The following is a 22,500-nucleotide window of genomic DNA, read 5'->3' on the forward strand; positions in this document are numbered from 1 at the left end:
CCTCTCGGACTAACGCCAGGAACTAGTTATGGGTGGGCCTTTCGGCCTCACCACGATCGTGCTAATCGGCCCCCCGCGTGGGATAGGGTTGTTCGCCAAATTCGACCTACCTAAGTACCCACACGGAGGGTAGACCGGGCGAACGCACCTCGCCGCAGGTCGACTCCGGACTCGGGCCACTTTAAGCGACCCGTTCCGTACTATCGGGATAACCGAGCGGTGTTATCGTCAACCTCAACGGTTCCGATTAATTATCGGGCGTATTTAGCCCACTACCAACCCTTTACGTGAAGTAAGATGGAGATTCAATTAAAGAAAAGACGAAGCGAAGCGGGAGAACAGTTCAACAATGAGGCACATTTATTCCGCGGCACACGGGAAGCACACAAATACAATTACACCAATTATGCACACAAAAAAAGAAAACACAATTCCATTTACACAAAAAGCAAACATAAAAGTGAAAACACAGTGCAGAGCTACTACCGACTACGCGAGCACACGGCAACACTTATACAATTTTACTTTACAGACGGCGCCGACAACACATATACCCAAAAGCCAAGGAAAAGAAATACCCTCAACGACAAGGGGGCAGACGGGGCTGTGGGCGCGAGACCGGGTGGAGCCTACCCGTCTTGTGATGAGCCGCAAATGCCGCGGCGGTGCCCCGACTCCGCGCTCCTCCGCGGGCCTCGCCGGCACTGCTTGGAATGGGGTGGGAACGGGGCCCCCTTTCCACACTATCTCAGTGCGGGGGTGAAAAAGGGGGGAATTGTTCATGCCCTGGGGAAAGAGGATAGCTGGCTTGCTTGGGTCCCGCGACGAGCGACTCCACTGCGACCTCGACCGCGTTCCCGGCTTCCCCTCGGGCGTGCAGCTCCTGGCACCGACGCGAGCACCCCCTCGTCCGACTCTCTTCAGCTTCTCCAGCCACTGCAGGCTTCGGGCTCCAGACTTCCACACTCGTCCCCTCCGTTCCGACTCCTTCTCGTTCTCGTTCTCCTTTTCGTTCTCGTTCTCCTTTTCGTTCTGACTCCTTCTCGTTCTCGTTCTCCTTCTCGTTCTCGTTCTCATTCTCCATTTTTCTGACTGACGAACACCGTCCTTTTATCCCCCCGTAACTTCGCCTTTGACCCCCTCCCTTTGACCTTTCACCTCGCTCCCCATTGGCCCGAGAAAAAGTGGGCGTGAAGGCTTTTTGATCCACAAATTTGCATATATCGATTCTACTCCGACGCGCCTGGAGGTGGGGCCAAATCGCCCCGCGCTCACCGATAGGACGGAACAGAAGTGGGCGTGTATCGTTTTTGATCCGACTTGAAGCACAAAAATCCGTGATTTGCACTTGCTGCTCGGCGCGCGCCCTGTACGAGTCCAGGACAGCCTGACGCTCGGTGCCCACAAGCGGTGCGGGAATGGCCGCAGAAGGAGAGGCGAAGGTGGTGGAGGGTCTAAAGTGGCGGTCCCTGGCCACGGTGACGCTTGGAATGGTGGTGATGCGATGTTTGCGAGAGCGAGTTGTGAAGGTAAAGGTCGTGGCTGTTGGCGTTGTTGTTGTTGTTGTGAAGCGGTGTTGTGGTTGGTGGTTGATGTTGTGGTTGTGGTGGTAATCATGGCGGTTGGTCCATAATAAAGATAGTAACAGAAAAACGGCTATCCTGAAGAGTCGCAGCACGTATAAATGACATTTATTCCCACTAAACAATGGGTTTGGGGCTAACTACACATGCACTTACCGAGATACCTCACCTAAGGGACCTGAATGGTGGTTTGCGAATTTCCTCAACCACAACAATATATATATATATATATATATATATATATATATATATATATATATATATATATATATATATATATATATATATATATATACATATATATATATATATATATATATATACATATATATACACATATTGTTGCGGTTCTCGGAATCAAATGCATCCACAGACAGTGGTCCCAAGACAGTTATTCCATTATTACATGTGCAGATATACATGGTGCGCCACAGAAAACCAGGAAATTTGGTACAGTTTATTTAAAACAAAACAAAAGCAAACTTAGATGTAGTGTTTAATCAAAGATACACTTTATTTTCAAACAAAACAAAAGCAAACTGAGATGTAGTGTAAAACAAAGATACACTTTATTTATATGTTAGTTTATTGATATGGTAAAATACTGCAAAATAAATCTCAAAATCTTAAATTTCCTGGTTTTCTGTGGGGCACCCTGTAATAGTCCCTTTCCTTTTGTTTAGCGGGACAACAATTGAGTGCGTTGTGTTGATCTAATAGCTAGGTTTGCTTAAATAATTTTCTTTTTCATTTCGTCCCAACTCTTCTTTTCATCTGATTATTCCTGAGGTAAATCAGTCACGTGCGCCTTCGCTGTAAGGTGGGCCCTCATTGAGGCCAGAGTGTGCGGTGCCACTGTGAGGAAACTGCTGCACAGAGTCCTCGTTCCCGGGCAAGCCCGAAACCCAATGTGTGCAGCGAGTCATATAGTGCCTTAGCAGTGTGGGATTATCGACTCGAGCTTCTGATGATCTGGGGAAGATTGCCGGTTGTATTAAAAAGGCATCCGAATGAATACCTCTTAAGAGGCTGCACGAATGGTGTTTTTCACAACACAGGAAACACAGCCAGCACGACGCCCACGCTGCACAAAACGCGTATGGAGGCCGATAAAGACGACTCCATGCAATGTTGGGCAGGATACGAGTGTGCGAGGTAGAAGCGGCTTGTTCCTTTTCAACCTCAATATCCGACACATATTGGTGTTCGCCCCGTGCACACGCTAGCGGAGTCGTGCGAACGCGAGCACTGGCCACGTACTTAATGGCCAAACCGCACGCACTGTATGGAAGGTGCTCGAAGGCAGACACGTACGCCACTCGTGAAACGTGCATGTATTTATTCATAATGATGTACCTTCGGCCCTCACTGGTAGCAGTGGATTCCCCACGGATGGTGAAGGTCTTCTCGTCTCTGCAGCCAGCGAAGCTGCGATCGAGCCGATGAATGTACAGTGCAGGCCGCGTTGGCACGCATGTTGATCAGCGCTGGTCGGGCGCCCGGGTGGGCATGTAGGACCCTCGGCTGGTTGCCAGGGCACGTCCCGGGGGTTTTTGCAGGACGATTCGCGTGCCAATTTCGGTGTGGGCAATTCATGTCATGTCGTGGGGTTGGAGCAGAATATTGCCACTGTCTGAGATGGCCTTGCCGGAAACGAAGTGAGGCAGTTTCCGGCCAAAGTTGGCGGGCCATGTGAGGGGTCGGGGCCAATCGGAGCGCGCGATTCAGTTGATGACGTTTCTATTTAGGGTGGCCCCTTTCCCCACGTGGCAGGTCCTATAAAAGTCGGAGCAGTCCTTCTGCTCTTTTGTCTTTCTCCGCCTCTCTCCCGCTCTCGCCTCGCCCTCTTTGGCACCACCACGACCCGCCTCCTGCCGTCTGGACTCCGCCTCCTCATCTCCGCCCACATGACGTCGGCCCCACCTGGTCCCACCTACCACTCCGCCCTCGCACTGTGGACTCCGCCCCTTCTCCACTCAAGCTCCTCCTTCACCAACAAGGTCTCCACAAGTGTGGCTGAAGCCAAAGACGACGCGCCCACTGTTGGGTACCGCACCACAGAGCATCCCCCCCAAAACGTATTAGTGGTGCCTCGTGTTATCAAGTTCAAAGGTACAGAAATCGTGGCCTCAACTCCATTCCCTTCTCGTTGCAATATTCCCTCTTCATTGGGTTTTCTGTGTCTGTGTGTGTGCGTGTGTGTGTGTGTGTGTGTGTGTGTGTGTGTGTGTGTGTGTGTGTGTGTGTGTGTGTGTGTGTGTGTGTGTGCGTGTGTGCTGTCGCCTGTCTGCGTAAGTAAGACTGCAGAAGATCGTTAGTTATTATTTTCATGTTAAGTCTGCTCTGTGTCCCCTTTTGTAAGTTGCCTGTTTATTTGCTGCACCACACTTCTCTCCCCGATCTCTGCACAACACACCCAATAAATCTTTATTGTACCATATACCTTTCCTCACCCACTGTCAATAAATTATCATTAGGAATGTTCCCAGCTCATCTTTGTGGTTTCTTTCATTGATCCAGCATGTTCCGAATTCTACACCTTTAGCCGGAACTTTATTCCCAACGATCCGTTCCTTTTCGCAGGGACGTCCTTGGCAGTGTCGCTTGGCTGCATCCAATCCGATAAAGTGATCTGGTTCGGACAAGGCGTACCGAGGGCGTGTTCCCTGGTAATTAAACAACGTGATTAATTAGGTAACCCGATTAACTCATAGACGGGAGAACCCTAGGTCACGCGGTTGAGTTATTGGCTTCCACGGTCGGTTAAGCGACCCGCCGTGTCATGGAATTATCCGTGTACGACGGCCTACAATTCCGGGGAGTCTGGTGGGAACCGAGATAGCTTCCCCCACCTTATGGTCTTCTCACCCAACTCCCGACCTGCAACAATATATGTATGTATATATATATATATATATATATATATATATATATATATATATATATATATATATATATATATATTGTTACGACTGTGGAAATTTGCATTACACCATAAAGGGCCCATATTGTGGTAGTGTGTGTTGGGGTGGTGGTGAGGTGTCATCCAACAGACAGCGGTCTCCTTGGGTTAACCTGAGGTGGTCCTTTTGGGTGGGTGCCTGGAATGTCCTATCCCGAAGAGAAGATGATCACCTGTCTCTGCTGCAATCTGAGTTCCTGCGTTTGAACATCAGTATTGCAGCACTCTCTGAGGTTTGGAGACCGGATTGTGGCGAGATCATGGCAGATGGTTATACCTACTACTTGTCTGGTCACTCTGATGGTTATCGTGCCCAAGGAGTTGCTGTAGCTTTGTCCAATAAATTGACTCCCATAACAATTGAGAGTGTGCGATGCATGATAAATAACAATTAATATAATTTATTGGTGGTTGCGAAGATACGTAGTGTCGATATGGCACATATTATGGCACTTCCAAAGATAATTACTGATCAATGAGCGTATTATGAAACTGATGATGCGTCACTCCTTGGGTGTCATTTCTCTGGTTTCTGTATATGCTCCGATTGAGGCGAGTGACCTCACTATGAAGGACATATTCTATGTCATGCTCGAGTGTGTGGTTAATCATTGCCCCAGGCAAGATACTCTTATGGATGACGGGATGGTTATGAGACATGTGTTGGTCCCCATGTGTCTGAACGGTGAACCAGAATAGCAGCAAGTTCCTTGACTTTGCAAGAAGGCCTGGACTTAGGGTGGCTGGTCATGGTTTCAGTGCCAACAGGCTCATTGCTGGACTTGGTATTCCATTTCTGGCTGTGGGGCAAAGGAGATTGACCATGTGCTCGTTGATGATCACTGGAGGATGATCCAGAACTGCAGGGTCTACCTGAGTGCTCAGTTCCTCAAAACAGACCACAGGCTTATGGTAGCAATTCTGAAGTTGTGGCTTAAATCCAGGAGAATGGTACCATCCCAGCCAAGGCAGGATGTTGGCATTTTCAAAGATGAGAAGGTAGCTCAGAAGTTTGTGAACAGGTTGAGTGGGGATTTGGGGTGTCTGGTTGTTTTGGGGGATCCTGAAGCATTGTGGGGTGCCTTCAAGACTCCCATCCTTGATGTTGCCGGTGGATGTCTTGGAACCCACCATCAGGCGAAGAACTTTGTCTGCCAAGGGACACTAGACATTAGAGTTAGTATTATTAGGGAAAGGGTGAGTATAATGCAGAATCTACCATGAGTTATTGGAGTAAGCCTTAGGTTTGGAGTTGAAATTATTGGTTAAAGTTCTTGGTTGGCTCGTGTTAAGTTTTGGGGTAAGGTTATCGGGGTTAAGATTAGCTTTCTGTTTCAGGGTATTTGGGGATAGCATTAGCTTTTGGGTTAATGCTCTTGGGGTTTAGGTTGGGTTTTGCGCTCGTGAAAGAAGTTACAATAATTAGCTAGATTGTTGATAAACTCATGTTGACAAAAGATAAATGGGATACGTACCTGCACAGCTAATAATAAAACATCAAAAATATGATCACCGGACCTGTAGATTATCTGAGCCCTGGCCTAATGTTGTTTAATCATTTTGGTAGCATTCTGACTGGTGAGTCTGGAGAAGAAGATTTTTGAAGGAATTTATGAAGTCCTCCATTTTGACGAACTTAAGGTCCTGTGACTGGAACGAGCTTTGGAATCCCAGTTACCAGTTAGGAGCGGAACCTCGCTGCCAAATTTCAGTCAGACCGGCTCAGTGGCTTGGCCGGAGAAGTTGAAATTGGAGACGGATGGACAGACGGACTTTGCAAGATGACAACACCATATCTGAAATTCCAATTCCAGATAAGCTAAAAATAAGGCCAATCGACCTGTAGCATATCTGGACCCTGGCCTAATGTTGTAACCCAAATTTGGTTGCGTACTGACTGGTGGGTCTGGAGAGGACGATTTTTGAAGGAATTTAAGCGATTTTCGCAAACATTTAACGTCTGCCATTTTGACACACTTCCGGGCATGTGATTGGCATGACCTCCACAATTTAGCATCATGACCCTGTCCTAATGTTGTAACCCAAATTTGGTAGCCTTCTGACTCGTGGGTCTGGAAAAGAATTCTGGAGAAGAAGATTTTAAAAATAATTAATGTGATTTTCCCTAACATTTACGCAGTCGGCCGTTTTGATACACTTCTGGTCACTTGTTTGGCATGGCTTCAACACTATAATTGACATCCCTACTCGAACCTAATGTTGCAACCCAAATTTGGTTGCATTCTGAATGATGAGTCTGGAGAAGATGATTTTTGAAGGAATTGACGCGATGTTCCCAAAAATTGACGAAGTCGGCCATTTTGACATACTTCCAATCACGTGATTGGCATGACCTCCGCAATTTAACATTCCTACCCTGCAATAATGTAACCCAAATTTGGTAGCATTCTGACTGGTGGGTCTGGAGAAGAAGATTTTTGAAGACATTCACAAAGTCGGCCATTTTGACCTACTTAAAGTCATGTGTCTGGGACGAGCTTGACAATTCCTGTTATCAGTCAGGACAGGAACGTTGCTGCAAATTTTAACCAGATCGGCACAGTAGTTTGGCCGGAGAAGTCGAATTTGGAGACGGACAGACAGTGTGCGGTGACAATACCTTATCTGGAATTAAAATTCCAGATAAGCTAAAAATCAAGCTATTTCATTCCATTGCAGGACGAACACCTTCCCAACCCTCCAAGTATATCCCCATCATTCAAAAATATAATTTTATTATATATAAAATTGTATAAAAATATAATTTTTGAATGTAAGTATACTGCGTATGGTTATTGTCAGTGTTAGTCGAACCTCTCATTCCTTCCTATGTATCATAAAGGATTCACACACATGGGACACACATGAGGCATATGAAATGATTATAGACCAGAAGGAACACTAATTCGGTCAGGAGATGGGCCTTATTATTGAACCATGCAGATAATTTGGGAACATAGCTGGGGTTTAGCACCAAATTTCTGATTTTGTAGAGACACCACAAGATCTCTAAGGTCAACTATGCAGAAGAGACAGCAACTTGAAGTCCACATTAAACATCTGTGTGATACATACAATAATTCCTGCAGCTCCCACACAAGACAGCAGTCTTCGTCTGATTTGATTGCTCTGGCAATTGATTGCAACTACAAAGCCATATTGTCACCTAATAATGTATGATTTACTCTTTGTATTTACACATTCAGACATTTCTGATTTTTCATATTGGTATGTGTGTGTGTGCTGGGGAAAACAGTTCGTTGTGGTGTAAATTAGAGTCATTTCATCAAACCTGAAAATTTGAATTACATGGCAATACAACCCAGCGAAGGTAACACAACATTCTCATCGAGGTAATAGTTGGAACATCAGACCAACTGAGCAAGGACATATTGACTACAACCAATTCCTCAATGTCAACCAAACAGCCAAAGATGAGCAAATAAATTGGCACCGAGCCAAGGCTCGGATATTATTTATTTGTATATGGTTGAGACCGGTGTGTGAAGTGATCCAGATATTCAGTGAAACCAACCGAGACGATAATGCGGACATTTACAAGGTGGTTATGAAAGTGCATCGATATATTGTGAAGCGGAGCATGCACAGTGCACCACACAGTTGTGGAATCATCCAGCTTAAGGTGTCATGCCATCTGATGAGCTTTCTCGAAGTTGCCTTTCAACTGAAGAGGTTTCCTTTCTTTTATTGTTCAGTTGAAACCGACAGCTGGAAGTTTCACTTAAACGATGTGCTTCTCAAGTGTTGCTTTTTTTTTCTCCTCCAACAAAAGTTTTTCTTTTACTTTATTCTTATACTGGAATTGGCCAGTGAATTGCTTATTGCATAGCTTTCCAATTAACAACCTTCAATTGTCACTTGTCAAGAAAACTACAAACAATAAGTGAAAGGTGCTTGCTGAAATGGTGAAAAATTGGTCCTTCATGGAACCTTATCATCATCACGTTTGAACAGTTGAAGACACGATGCGCATGATTATTCTACTCTTCTTGGGGTTGCACGATTGCAATGCAAGACGGTTACGCCTGCGGCCTGCTGACTGGGCGAAGTATGCAATCATAAAGACAATAGTTATAATTAAATATCCCAGAGACGAGTATGTTTTTGGGATGATAAGACTGATGTTCTCTGTACAGTGATGATGTACATTATTTGAGTTCATTCAAAACTCCATAATGCACTTGAATAGCATATAAAATGTCTCCATCTCACCGGCATAGACCATGTCGTTAACTACAGTCCACGTCTTAACTTTCAGCCAATCGATCAATTTTTAACATCCGCAGACCACTAGTGTCCACGAGCAATCATCGGACCTTGTGAGGATTTGATCCTGCTCCCACCATGATGCCCTGTAGGTTAGATTATGTGTCCGTGTGGTATTATCTAGTCCATCGATCAAGATCTTGTGATCTTTGAGGCAGCATAAGCATTTTCCAATGTAATGGCAATTTTAAGCTTCACGTCGCCCTTGTTGTTCAACTCTCGAGGCAAATTATATGATTGCAGTGAATGGTGCTTCAATAGGAACAGGCAGAGCAAATGAAAAGAAATTGATGGGAAAGAAAATTTCTACACAAATGAGCAACAAATAGATAATGAAAGGTCCATGCAATTTTAACATGTAAAGAAAACTGTTTGAGACAGTTAATGATTCATACAATCACACCTAGATGATGATACTATGTGTAGATGCCAATACATGATAACAGATGAGTGATTGAGTTTGTAGGCACAAAAAAACCCACAAATTGTCAAGGTGAATCGTACCTCCTTCAGAATTCCAGTTTTTCCTTCGTGAGAGTTTGCTTCTGTATTCATCTTGTCCACCCCATGAGTCTTCCCCTTTGCCTCATTCCTTCCCACACCAATTATATTCCCAAGTCTCCCTTTATTTTGTACTTCAACACTGCTATCGGTGTGTCCCTCCTCTCTCTGCTGTTTATTTTGTTATGTTGTGTCCTAATCCCTTCAGTGTTCTGGCTCTTCCACAAGCCTTGACTCAGTTTACAAAAAAAGAGACTTTGTGTGGGAGTCTATTTGATTTTACGCACAACTGATCTGCTGGACAGGAGTTGAATACTGGTGGTTGTACTCGAGGGTTCAGGATTTGGAGGAGGACCTCAATTCTCTTCATGTTAATATGTACAGCATAGTGCATAATTCTGGTGTGGGGAGGTTGTGTTATTAAAAGTCAGATGAGAATATGCCAATTCTGAGGGATTTTTACATATCCATTGAACCCCCCTATCCCCCCTATCCTGAGTACAATAGATGCATAAATTCAATGAATTCTGGGGGAACTAACCCATCCATAATTCTGAGGAAATTAACCCATACATAATTCTAGCGGAATTAATCATCCATAAATCTTTGGGAATGAACCGGTCCAAATTCTGTGAGAATTAACACGTCTGTAATTCTGGGGATATTAACCCGTCCGTAATTCTGTGGGAATTAACCCGTCCATAATTTTCGGGGAATTAACCCGTCTGTAATTCTGCGGGAATTAACCCATCCGTAATTCTGCGAGAATTAACCCATTCTTAATTCTGTGGGAATTAACCAGCTCATAATTCTGTGGAAATTAACCTGTTCTTAATTCTGTCGGAATTAACCTGTCTGTAATTCTGCGAGAATTAACCTGTTCTTAATTCTGTGGGAATTAACCAGCTCATAATTCTGTGGGAATTAAACCATCAGTAATTCTGCGAGAATTAACCCATACATAATTCTGGGGGAATTAAACCATCCGTAATTCTGTGAGAATTAACCCATCTGTAATTCTGCGTGAATCAACCTGTCCCTAATTCTGTGGGAAGTATCTCATCCATAATTCTTGGGGAATTAACCAGTCTGTAATTCTGGGGAAATTAACCGATCCATAATTCTGGTGGGATAAACCAGTCTGTAATTCTGCGGGAATTAACCCGTCCATAATTCTGGGGGAATTAACCCGTCCGTAATTCTCAGGAAATTAACCCGTCCGTAATTCTGCAGGAATTAACCAGTCTGTAATTCTGCGGGAATTAACCCGTCCGTAATTCTGGGGGAATTAACCCGTCCGTAATTCTCAGGAAATTAACCCATCCGTAATTCTGCAGGAATTAACCTGTCTATAATTCTGTGGGAATTAACCTGTCTGTAATTCTGCGGGAATTAACCTGTCTGTAATTCTGTGGGAATTAAACTGTCTGTAATTCTGTGGGAATTAAACTGTCTGTAATTCTGTGGGAATTAACCTGTCTGTAATTCTGTGGGAATTAACCTGTCTGTAATTCTGTGGGAATAAACCCGTCTGTAATTCTGTGGGAATTAACCCATCTGTAATTCTGCGGGAATTAACCCGTCTGTAATTCTGCGGGAATTAACCTGTCTGTAATTCTGCGGGAATTAACCTGTCTGTAATTCTGTGGGAATTAACCTGTCTGTAATTCTGTGGGAATTAACCCGTCTGTAATTCTGTGGGAATTAACCCATCTGTAATTCTGCGGGAATTAACCTGTCTGTAATTCTGCGGGAATTAACCCGTCTGTAATTCTGCGGGAATTAACCTGTCTGTAATTCTGCGGGAATTAACCCGTCTGTAATTCTGCGGGAATTAACCTGTCTGTAATTCTGTGGGAATTAACCCGTCTGTAATTCTGCGGGAATGAACCTGTCTGTAATTCTGCGGGAATTAACCCGTCTGTAATTCTGCGGGAATTAACCTGTCTGTAATTCTGTGGGAATTAACCCGTCTGTAATTCTGCGGGAATTAACCTGTCTGTAATTCTGTGGGAATTAACCTGTCTGTAATTCTGCGGGAATTAACCTGTCTGTAATTCTGTGGGAATTAACCAGTATGTAATTCTGGGGAAATTAACCCATCCGTAATTCTGTGGGAATTAACCTGTCTGTAATTCTGTGAGAATTAACCTGTCTGTAATTCTGCGGGAATTAACCTGTCTGTAATTCTGTGAGAATTAACCTGTCTGTAATTCTGCGGGAATTAACCTGTCTGTAATTCTGTGGGAATTAACCAGTATGTAATTCTGGGGAAATTAACCCATCCGTAATTCTGTGGGAATTAACCTGTCTGTAATTCTGCGGGAATTAACCTGTCTGTAATTCTGCGGGAATTAACCCGTCTGTAATTCTGCGGGAATTAACCTGTCTGTAATTCTGTGGGAATTAACCCGTCTGTAATTCTGTGGGAATTAACCTGTCTGTAATTCTGTGGGAATTAACCTGTCTGTAATTCTGTGGGAATTAACCAGTATGTAATTCTGGGGAAATTAACCCATCCGTAATTCTGTGGGAATTAACCTGTCTGTAATTCTGTGAGAATTAACCTGTCTGTAATTCTGCGGGAATTAACCTGTCTGTAATTCTGTGAGAATTAACCTGTCTGTAATTCTGCGGGAATTAACCTGTCTGTAATTCTGTGGGAATTAACCAGTATGTAATTCTGGGGAAATTAACCCATCCGTAATTCTGTGGGAATTAACCTGTCTGTAATTCTGTGAGAATTAACCTGTCTGTAATTCTGTGGGAATAAACCTGTCCGTAATTCTGTGGGAATGAACGTGTCTGTAATTCTGCGGGAATTAACCTGTCTGTAATTCTGAGGGAATTAACCTGTCTGTAATTCTGAGGGAATTAACCTGTCTGTAATTCTGAGGGAATTAACCTGTCTGTAATTCTGAGGGAATTAACCTGTCTGTAATTCTGAGGGAATTAACCTGTCTGTAATTCTGCAGGAATTAACCTGTCCGTAATTCTGTGGGAATGAACCTGTCTGTAATTCTGTGGGAATTAACCTGTCTGTAATTCTGAGGGAATTAACCTGTCTGTAATTCTGCGGGAATTAACCTGTCCGTAATTCTGGGGGAATTAACCCGTCCGTAATTCTGCAGGAATTAATCCCTCTGTAATTCTGTGGGAATTAACCCGTCTGTAATTCTGTGGGAATTAACCTGTCTGTAATTCTGTGGGAATTAACCTATCTGTAATTCTGTGGGTATTAACCTGTCTGTAATTCTGTGGGAATTAACCAGTCCATAATTCTGCGGGAATTAACCCGTCCGTAATTCTGCGGGAATTAGCCCGTCTGTAATTCTGCAGGTATTAACCTGTCTGTAATTCTGTGGGAATTAACCTGTCTGTAATTAATGAGCTCATTAACCCATCTGTAATTCTGTGGGAATTAACCTGTATGTAATTCTGCGGGAATTAACCAGTCTGTTATTCTGGGGAAAATAACCCATCCGTAATTCTGGTGGGATAAACTAGTCTGTAATTCTGAGGGATTTAACCTATCCGTAATTCTGTGGGAATGAACGCATCCGTAATTCTGCGGGAATTAACCCGTCCGTAATTCTGGGGGAATTAACCCGTCCGTAATTCTGCGGGAATTAACCCATCTGTAATTCTGTGGGAATTAATCCATCTGTAATTCTGTGGGAATTAACCTGTCTGTAATTCTGTGGGAATTAACCTGTCTGTAATTCTGTGGGAATTAACCTGTCGGTAATTCTGTGGGAATTAACCTGTCTGTAATTCTGCGGGAATTAACCCGTCCGTAATTCTGTGGAAATTAACCCATCCGTAATTCTGTGAGAATTAACCCATCCGTAATTCTGTGAGAATTAACCCGTTCTTAATTCTGTGGGAATGAACCCATTCTTAATTCTGCGGGAATTAACCAGTCCATAATTCTGTGGGAATTAACCCGTTTTAAATTCTGTGGGAATTAACCCGTTCTTAATTCTGTGGCAATTAACCCGTTCTGAATTCTGTGAGAATTAACCGGTCCATAATTCTGTGGGAAATAACCTGTCCATAATTCTGTGAGAATTACGCCATCCGTAATTCTGCAGGAATTAACCTGTCTGTAATTCTGCAGGAATTAATGCATCCTTAATTCTGGTGGGATAAACCAGTCTGTAATTCTGCGTGAATTAACCTGTCCCTAAATCTGTGGGAAATATCTCATCCATAATTCTTGGGGAATTAACCACTCTGTAATTCTGGGGAAATTAACCCATCCATAATTCTGGTGGGATAAACCCATCTGTAATTCTGCCGGATTTAACCCATCCGTAATTCTGTGGGAATTAACCAGTCGATAATTCTGGTGGGATAAACCAGTCTGTAATTCTGCGGGAATTAACCCGTCTGTAATTCTGTGGGAATTAACCAGTCCATAATTCTGGGGGAATTAACCCATCCGTAATTCTGGGGGAATTAACCAGTCTGTAATTCTGTGGGATTTAACCCATCCGTAATTCTGCGGGAATTAACCCATCCGTCATTCTGGGGGGATTAACCAGTCTGTAATTCTGGGGGAACTAACCTGACTGTAAATCTGGGGGAACTAACCTGACTGTAAATCTGGGCAAGAAACCTACTCACAGAAGAATGAAGAATGACGAATGAAGACAAGTAATACAATAAATGGATGCAATAAACAGGATTGAGGAATGCTAATAGTTGAGGGAATCAATGAGAAACTAACGTTTCGGTCATTTACCCTTCACATCAGGTCAAAGGTTTAATGCCCAAAAGTCAGCGTAGTCCATTGTAAGAATCTCCTCAAGTGAGATACTCACAATCGTATATGTATGTATGTGTGTATGTACATATATATATATATATATATATATATATATATATATATATATATATATATATATATATATATATATATATATATATATATATATATATATATATATATATATATATATATATATATATATACACAAACGTATTGTTGCGAATTCGTGCCCGCCGGCGTGCAAATGGCCACGTAAGTCGAATCGCGGCACGTCGCCCACCGGACGGACAATTCAGTCGTGACCCTTTCGGAACAATGCCGGGAGCTAGTCACGGGTGGGGGTTTAACCTCACCACGATCGTGCCAATTGCCCACCCGCGCAGGATAGGGTTGCGTGCCAAATTCGATTTACCTAAGTACCTGCGCGAATGGTCGACCGGGCGATCGTACCACGCCACAGGCCGACTCCGGACACGAACCGCTTAAGCGGTCCGTTCCGTGCTGCAGTGATAACCGAGCGGTGTTATAGTCGGCCTTGACTGTTCCAATTAACTACCGAGATGTTGCACCCACTACGAACCCCTTACGTGAAGCAGGATGGAGAGTCAATTAAAAGGAAGGAGACGAAGCGAAACGGGCACAGTTCAACATGCAAGCATTTTATTCCGCGGCACACGGAAAGCACGAATATACAGCCACAATAATCAAAATGCACATAGAAAGCAAAGGAAATACAACCGACTAACGCGTACACACGGCAACACTTAAACAGTTCTACTTCACAGACGGCGCCACCACACATTTACACAAAAGCAAAAGAAAGAAGCCACCCTCACAGACAAGGAGGCAGACAGGCCCGTAGGCCAAATGTGCGAGGAGACCCAGAGGAGCGGCTAGGTCCGTGAGACCGGGGAGGTCTTACCAGCGTCCTCGTGATACGTTGGCGGGCAAGCCGCAAAGTGTCCGCGCCACTGTGCCCCGACTCCGGGCCATTGGCGTGTTTGTTGGCACCACGTTTGGGGTGGGGGAGGAAAGGGGCCCCCTTTTGCACTATCTCAGCGCAGGGGGGAAGGGGAAATTGTTGATGCCCTGGGGGAGGGGAGTGGCTGGCATGGGTCACGCGACGAGTCGAGCGATCCCCCACACCGCAGCCTCGTCGCCGACTGCCGTCCTCCTGGCCTCGGACCCGAGCTCCCCTGCCCCGACCAGCTGCCCGCAGCTCCACCGCGCGCACTCGACTCGACTCCACCAACGCGATGCTCCTTGTCTCCAAAAGCAACTCCCCGACGACACACTCTCCTCGTTCCACACTCTCCTTGTCTCCAAAAGCAACTCTTCTCGACCTGGTAATTCTCGCGCCTTTATAGCCGGCAGCAGAAGCCAATATGCAAATTCCTGGATCAGGACGCGATTGGAGGCGGGGCCACACCACCCCCCCCCCCGTTCAGCCATTGGTAGGGCAAAAATGGGCGTGAACCTCTCCTGATCCTAAAATTTGCACAGACGGTCCTCGACGGAATTCACCTCCACGTGCCTGGAGGCGGAGCCAAGCCGCTTCGTGCTTGCCCATTGGACGGAGGAGAAGTGGGCGTGAAGAGTTTCTGATCCGAATTTTCCCCTCGGAAAGGCCGCCATTCGCGCTCGCGGCTCGGTGCGTTCGGCACCAATCGTCGAACGGGCCCGAGACAGCCCGACGTTCAGTGTTCAGAGGCGGCGAGGGAATCGCCGTAGAAACGATGATGTGGGATGAGGTTGTGAAGGTAAAGGCAAAGATGGTGGTGTGGCGTTGTTGTAGTGTGGTTGGCGCTGTGATGGGGATGGCCTGGTTGTTGAGATGCTGTTTGCTTGAAATAAAAGATAGAACAGAAAAATGGCTAACTCAAAGCGTCGCAACCCAGATGGATCACATAAATTCCCTCTATACAACGGGTTTGGGCTAACTACACATGTACCTCTGGAGACATCTCACCTGATGGCCCTTTATGGTGTAATGCGAATTTCCACAGCCGTAACAATATATTTTATATATATATATATATATATATATATATATATATATATATATATATATATATATATATATATATATATATATATATATATATATATATATATATATATATATATATATATATATATATATATATATATATATATATATATATATATATATATATATATACATATACATATACATATATATTGTTGTGGTTACCAGATTCGCAAACCACCATTCAGGTCCCTTAGGTGAGGTATCTCGGTAAGTGCATGTGTAGTTAGGCCCAAACCCGTTGTCGAGTGGGAATACATGTCATTTATGCGAGCTGCGACTCTTCAGGATAGCCGTTTTTCTTTTACTATCTTTATTTTGGACCAACCGCCATGATCACAACCACAACATCAACCACCGACCACAACCACCGCTTCACCACAACCGCCACGACCTTCACGCACACCTCACAACCGTAGCATCGCCACCGTTCTTGCCCCGCTGTGGGTACCGGTGTTGGACTCGTGTAGGGCGCACTTTGAACAGCGTGTACAAAATCACGGATTTTCTGCTTCAAAAACGGATCAAAAACGACACACGCCCACTTTTTGCCGTCCAATCGGTGAGCGAGGGGCGAATTGGCCCCGCCCCCAGGGCGATCGATATATGCAAATTTGTGGATCAAAAAGCCTTCACGCCCACTTTTTCTCGGGCCAATGGGAAGCGAGGTGAAAGGTCAAAGGGAGGGGGTCAAAGGCGAAGTTACGGGGGGATAAAAGGACGGTGTTCGTCAGTCAGAGGAGAGTCGCAGACGAGAACGAGAAGGAGTCAGAAAAAGAGTCGCAAACAAGAACGGGTCGGAGAGTCAAGAAGAGGAGAGTCGGAAGCAGAGGGTCAAGACTTCGCGGGCGGTGGAGCTGCTCGTCGTGTGCGTTGGAGTCGGAACGGAGGGGACGGAGCTGTGGAAAGGCGGCGACACCAGACGAGGGGGTGCTCGCGTCGTGCAGGAAGCTGCACCTGAGGGAGGCCGACAGCGCGACCTGGCCGAGGTGGAGACGCTCGTCGCATATAATAAAGATCCTCTATACCCCGAGCATCAGCAACCCCCTCCTGTTTCCCCCCGCGCTGAGATAGTGCGACCAAGGGGGCCCCGGTCCCACCCCCTGCCAGGCACTGTCCACGAGGCCCGCGGGTTGCGGGGCCATCGCCGCTCCGCGTCTCATCACCAGACGGGTAGGCCCGACCCGGTCTCGGCCTCAGGCCTACCTCATTCTTGGGGGATTTCTTTTCCTTGGTTTTGGGTATGTGTTGTCGGCGCCGTCTGTGAAGTAGAATTGTATAAGTGTTGCCGTGTGCTCGGTAGTCGGTATTAGCTCTGCACTGTGTTTTCACTTTTATGTTTGCTTTTTGTGTAAATGGAATTGTTTTCTTTTTTTTGTGTGCATTTGGTGGAATTGTATTTTGTGTGCTTCCCGTGTGCCGAGAATAAATGTGCTTTTTTGTTGATCTGTTCTCCCGCTTCGCTTCGTCTTTTCCCTCATTGAACCCTCATCTTGCTTCACGTGAAGGGTTGGTAGTGGGCTGAACACGCCCGATAATTAATCGAACCGTCGAGGTCGACGATAACACCGCTCGGTTATTCTGATAGTACGGAACGGGTCGGCAAGTGGCCCGTGTCGAAATCGACCTGCGGCGAGGTGCGATCGCCCGGTCTACCCTCCGTGTGGGTACTTAGGTAGTTCGAATTTGGCGAGCAACCCTATCCCACGCGGGGGCTGATTGGCTCGATCGCGGTGAGACCGAAAGGTCCACCCGTGACTGGTTCCCGCCGTTAGTCCGAGAGGGTCACGACTGGATTGTCCGTCCGGTGGGCGACGTGCCGCGATTCGAGTTCCGTGGCCGTTCGCACGCCGGCGGGCGCAAAACAGCAACACTGGTGTCAGGTCGTGCGATACAAATTCATCGCCCTCCTCGCGGCACTGGTATCGGAGAACAGAAACGGGCTCTCCTGTCTCCGGCTAAATTTACGGGAATCGGTCCAGGGGTGAGAGAAGCGACCCCCGATTCCCTCCAAATTACGAGCGAGCAAATTAACCCTTCACGAGAAGCAAGATGGCGTCTCAAGGCGAGCGGGAGCCGGGGGTATTAGAAATGTATATGTGTAATAATGTAGAGTCCATGGTCCAGGATGGAATCCCCGAGCAGGAAATGTTGATTGTGCAGGAACACGGACTCGCCCAACTGAACCCAGGGCCCGAGGTGGGTGCGGCAGCGGCCGCGGTGTATGACACCTCCCCCCCCCCTCTCCACCAAGACCCTTCCCCAACCCCTGCCGAATTGGCTCACCCAAGCGCACCCGACATGGCCCAGCTATTCGCCATGCTGGCGGCAATGAACAAACAAATAAACGAAAAGATGGATACAAATACAAACGAAATGAAAGGCATGAACGAAAAGATGGATACAAATACAAATGAAGTGAAAACGACGATGGATGCGAATACACAGCAAATGAGGGAAGAAATGAAAGAACTACGGGGTGAGACGCAGAACATGGGCCGATGCCTGCAGGCGGGCATGAAGGCCGTGACCAGGGAGATAAAAATGGCGACTCCACGTGTAGGAACAAACGAGCTGGAAGGGGGTGCAACGGCTGACAGGCCCGCGGTGGAGGCGGGTGAAAAAATAATTCGGGGGGCGTGTTGGGCGAGGGTCGTCACGATGACCGAAAGGGAAAAATTAAATGGGGAGACCAAAACGTGTGAGACGAGACACGAGGTGACGACAAAGGAAATAATAATAGTTGAGACAAGGGAGGTAAAGGGTGAAGAGGTGACCGAGTTGGCAGAGACACGGGAGATGGGAACGATAGAGGGAAGACTGCACGATGAAGACGGGGTAAGTGACGCACACACACACACGGAGGAAGTGGAGGATAATGGGGGTGAGCTCGCGGAGCGTGCAGGGACCCGGTGCGAGCAGTTGGATGGCCTCCTCCAGGAACAAGGGGAGGGAGTATGCCCCCTTGAGGCGAGTCACGACCAGGTGAGTTCGGTCGTGTTTTGCGAGGTTGAGGGGACGAGTGCTGTGGACAGGTGCACAGAGAGCTTGGGGGGTATAGAGGCCCCGGAGACCCTTGTGGGGACACGAATCCCCAGTATGGTTGTCCCTGTGTGTGTGGTGCAAGGTGTGAGTGCGTCCCCGTGTGTGGAAGCGACCCCGTGTGTGAGTGGTGTGGTGGCGATGGTGCCAGAGTGCGTGCTTCCCAGCACGCCGGGTGTGGATGGGGCACCGTGTGTGAGTGAGGCCGTGTGTGTGAGTGAAACGGCCAGTATGAGTGAGGCACCACGTGTGAGTGGTGTGGTGGCGATGGTGCCGGAGTACGTGCTTCCCAGCACGCCGTGTGTGGATGAGGCACGGAGTGTGAGTGAGGCACCGCGGGTTAGTGCCCCCGCGTGTGTGGGTGAGGCACCGTGTGTGGAAGAGACCGCGTGTGTGAGTGTCGCCGTGTGTATGAGTGAGGTACCGCGGGTGAGTGCCCCCGCGTGTATGAGTGAGGCACGGTGTGTGGATGAGGCACCGCGGTTGAGTGCCCCCGCGTGTATGAGTGAGGGACGTTGTGTGGAAGAGACCGCGTGTGTGAGTGTCGCCGTGTGTATGAGTGAGGTACCGCGGGTGAGTGCCCCCGCGTGTATGAGTGAGGCACGGTGTGTGGATGAGGCACCGCGGGTGAGTGCCCCCGCGCGAGTGAATGGAGCACCACGTGTGAGTAGTATGGTTTGTGTGAGTAGTGAGGCACGCGTGAGTGAACGGCCGTGTGCAAGGTCGCTGTGTGCCAGGGAGACCGTGTGTGTGAGAGAGCGGTATGAGAGGGAGATGTCGGTCGGCATGCGGGAGCACGCAGCCGCATCTCCCGGTGTGAATGTGATGGTGTGGACTGTGTGCGTCGTAACACGCAGGTGTGCGTGGGTCGAATGGAGACGGAGACGGCGACAGAGGAGAGAAAGCCGAGTAGCGGCTGTAGTTGTTTCGGGGACCGTGCCGGGTTCGCCCAGCAGTGAGCACGCGGTTCGTGCTGTGCAACGCACGAGACCGCCACGTGCTCGCTTTGCGAGTGAAGTCCCGGTCCGGAAACGCACGCGGTGGATTTGCCGATCCCGCGGACGGACAAAGTTTAGGCAGGTAAATGGATTTGGACCGGACGGGTTCTCCACGCGATCGTGTGTGTTAAGCTCCAACGGGCAAAGCACATGTGTTCGCGTGGGGAACCCCTCGAGACGTGGGGCTTGTGTTTTTTTCTGCGCACGGTGACGTCATGGCTGCACGTGGGGTTGGAATCCGGCAGGAGGGGTATCTCTGCCGGATGGCACCGTCCAAGGAGGGACGAGGAACACGTGCAGCTGCATGACGTCACGGGCAGGTGCAAAGTGCGCGAGCTCTGAGTTGCCGCGCAGGTGCTGGGCATAAAAAAAAAAAAAAAAAAGCAAGCCTCACTTTCGGGTGTACAGGATTCCTGGGCAAGGGGTGAAAGACCCCCTTACCTGGGCACAGGATGGAAACTAGTTAGGGGGAAGGGTTAGCTTAGTTAGACCGACTCCATGGGGCAGGGGTAAGTCCTCATGGGGTCCGTGGAATGGATTAGGTAGAGGGATGATAGCGAGATTTAGGTTGGGTAAATAATTTTTGGGACATTTGGAGACAGTGACAGACTTTGGATGTGTAGAGTTGACGTAGTTTAGCTACGGAGTGTTAAAAGGAACGTGCTGTAGTTTAAGGGACGACGTGGGAGCACGAGTTAGTTAGGGGATGTAGTTAGAAGGATGGCAGAGTTCAGTGGTGTGTGTGTTGAAGAGTTGGTGAGTTGTGAGGTGAGTACTTGTTGAGTGAGTGAGGCCAGCGGGTCTGTGTGAGTGGAGTGAATGGGTAATGCATGGTGCGATGAGTGATTGGGGGGAGGAGTGACTCCCGCCCAAGGGACCCCGGGGTCAGTGTAGATTGAGTTAGCTGGGTTAGTCAAATTGAAAAATGGAGGTCGTTTTGTTGTTGGTGGGAAAGTAGGCTCGAGACCCATTTGGAGGGGTGCAGGAGCCCTGTTGACGGGCTTGGGAGCGTGGCTGCGAAAGGTGAGTATCGCTGAGTGGGTACCCCGGGCACCAGGCTAGTCGGCCGCGGTAGGCCATGGGCCCATGGGGGGCCGGGATAGCGTAGTGGGCACGGGTGCGCCTGCTTGGTGCGGGGGCCCGGGGCGCCATTAGCCGCGTGGGCAGTGTTGTGGGCACGGGTGACCCTCGGAAAGGGAGCCCGGGAGGACGGCCTGCCACGTGTGCGTTTCAGGGGAGGTGCCATGGGGGGCACTCCCCGGTGATAGGGAGTTGGTAGGCTCGGAGGCAGTGTAGTGCCCGGGGCTGCCATAGCGGGAGAATCGGGAGAGGGTTGCGGCTGCCAAAGGGAGCCACGTGTCCCAGCCAGGAGACCGTGTGAGGCACGGAGAGAGAAAATTGGGGGCGAGGCCCGAAATTGTGAGGACACCAACACAGGCGACGGGAATCTGGGTTGTTAGAACCAATAGTTTAAGCGAGAGGCGCTTGTTGAAAGCCCCGGGGTAGTTTAACAGTTAAATGGTTAGGGTAGATTAGGAGATGTACCCCTCCGCACCATCCATCCCCTCGCTCTCGTTGTGGGCCGCTGGACCCACTTTGGGTTATAGATCGCCGAACTCTGGGGAGGCCATTCTGAGGCTTCGTTGGGCCTCGACGCAGGACGTTAGCTCTCCCTTATTCCCCTCCGGGAAGGGAACGTAGGGGTTGGGAGTAGGCTAGGTGACAGGATAGGTTAGCCGAACAAGGACGATAAAGGGGGTTAGGGGACGATTTATAGTGGGGAAGTAAAAATAAAAACAATAAAAAAATAAGTTGGGACTAAATTGGGGTTTGACAAATTAAGGGAGTGGGTATGTACAGTGACAGGCAAAGGCGATAGGTTGGTGGGGAGACAGGTAGGTAGGTCCGAGGCCCGCCTTCCAAGTGGCCAGCACCACCGCACTCCCTCCACCAACCTCCACTGAACGGCAAGAGCTGGCCAACTTCATCGGCTGGCCGTGTTTTGCTTCAAGGCGGAGGCCGGCCAACTTCATCGGCAGCTGTTGTTTTGCTGCAAGGCCTGTGCCATCGGCTGGCCGTGTTTGCTTCAAGGCCTGTGCCGGCCAGTTCATCTGCCCGCTATGTTTGCCTGCAGCGGCCTTCTTCTGCGGGCTGTGTTTGCCTGCTACCTTTTGCCATGCCATGCCCACTGCCCACATTCACCAGCCCCGTTCAATTTTTGCTTTGCCCCCCCTGTTCATTTCCATGTGCGCCAGGATCGTAAAAGCAACAGTTTGCAAGCTGCAAGAACTGCCCTGTTGGCA

The 22,500-nt window shown here is 47.8% G+C and overlaps 1 protein-coding gene across 6 annotated transcripts in view; it reads right to left on the reverse strand.

The window, feature by feature from the left end:
* LOC147017089 (leucine-rich repeat and immunoglobulin-like domain-containing nogo receptor-interacting protein 1-B) overlaps nt 1-22,500 on the reverse strand; it is a 259,391-nt gene that overhangs the window by 98,649 nt on the left and 138,242 nt on the right. The window contains exon 1 of one of the 6 annotated variants that reach the window (XM_085846459.1): nt 16,564-16,871. The exons of the other annotated variants lie outside the window; for them this stretch is intronic. The gene's annotated coding sequence lies outside the window, so the exon portion shown is untranslated. Of the gene's footprint in view, nt 1-16,563; nt 16,872-22,500 lie in introns of those variants that run through there. 6 annotated transcript variants of the gene reach the window in all.

The sequence above is a fragment of the Eptatretus burgeri genome, chromosome 11, assembly GCF_056783735.1.
Source record: "Eptatretus burgeri isolate ZD-2024b chromosome 11, Ebu_testis_v1, whole genome shotgun sequence".
Classification (NCBI taxonomy): Eukaryota; Metazoa; Chordata; class Myxini; order Myxiniformes; family Myxinidae; genus Eptatretus; species Eptatretus burgeri.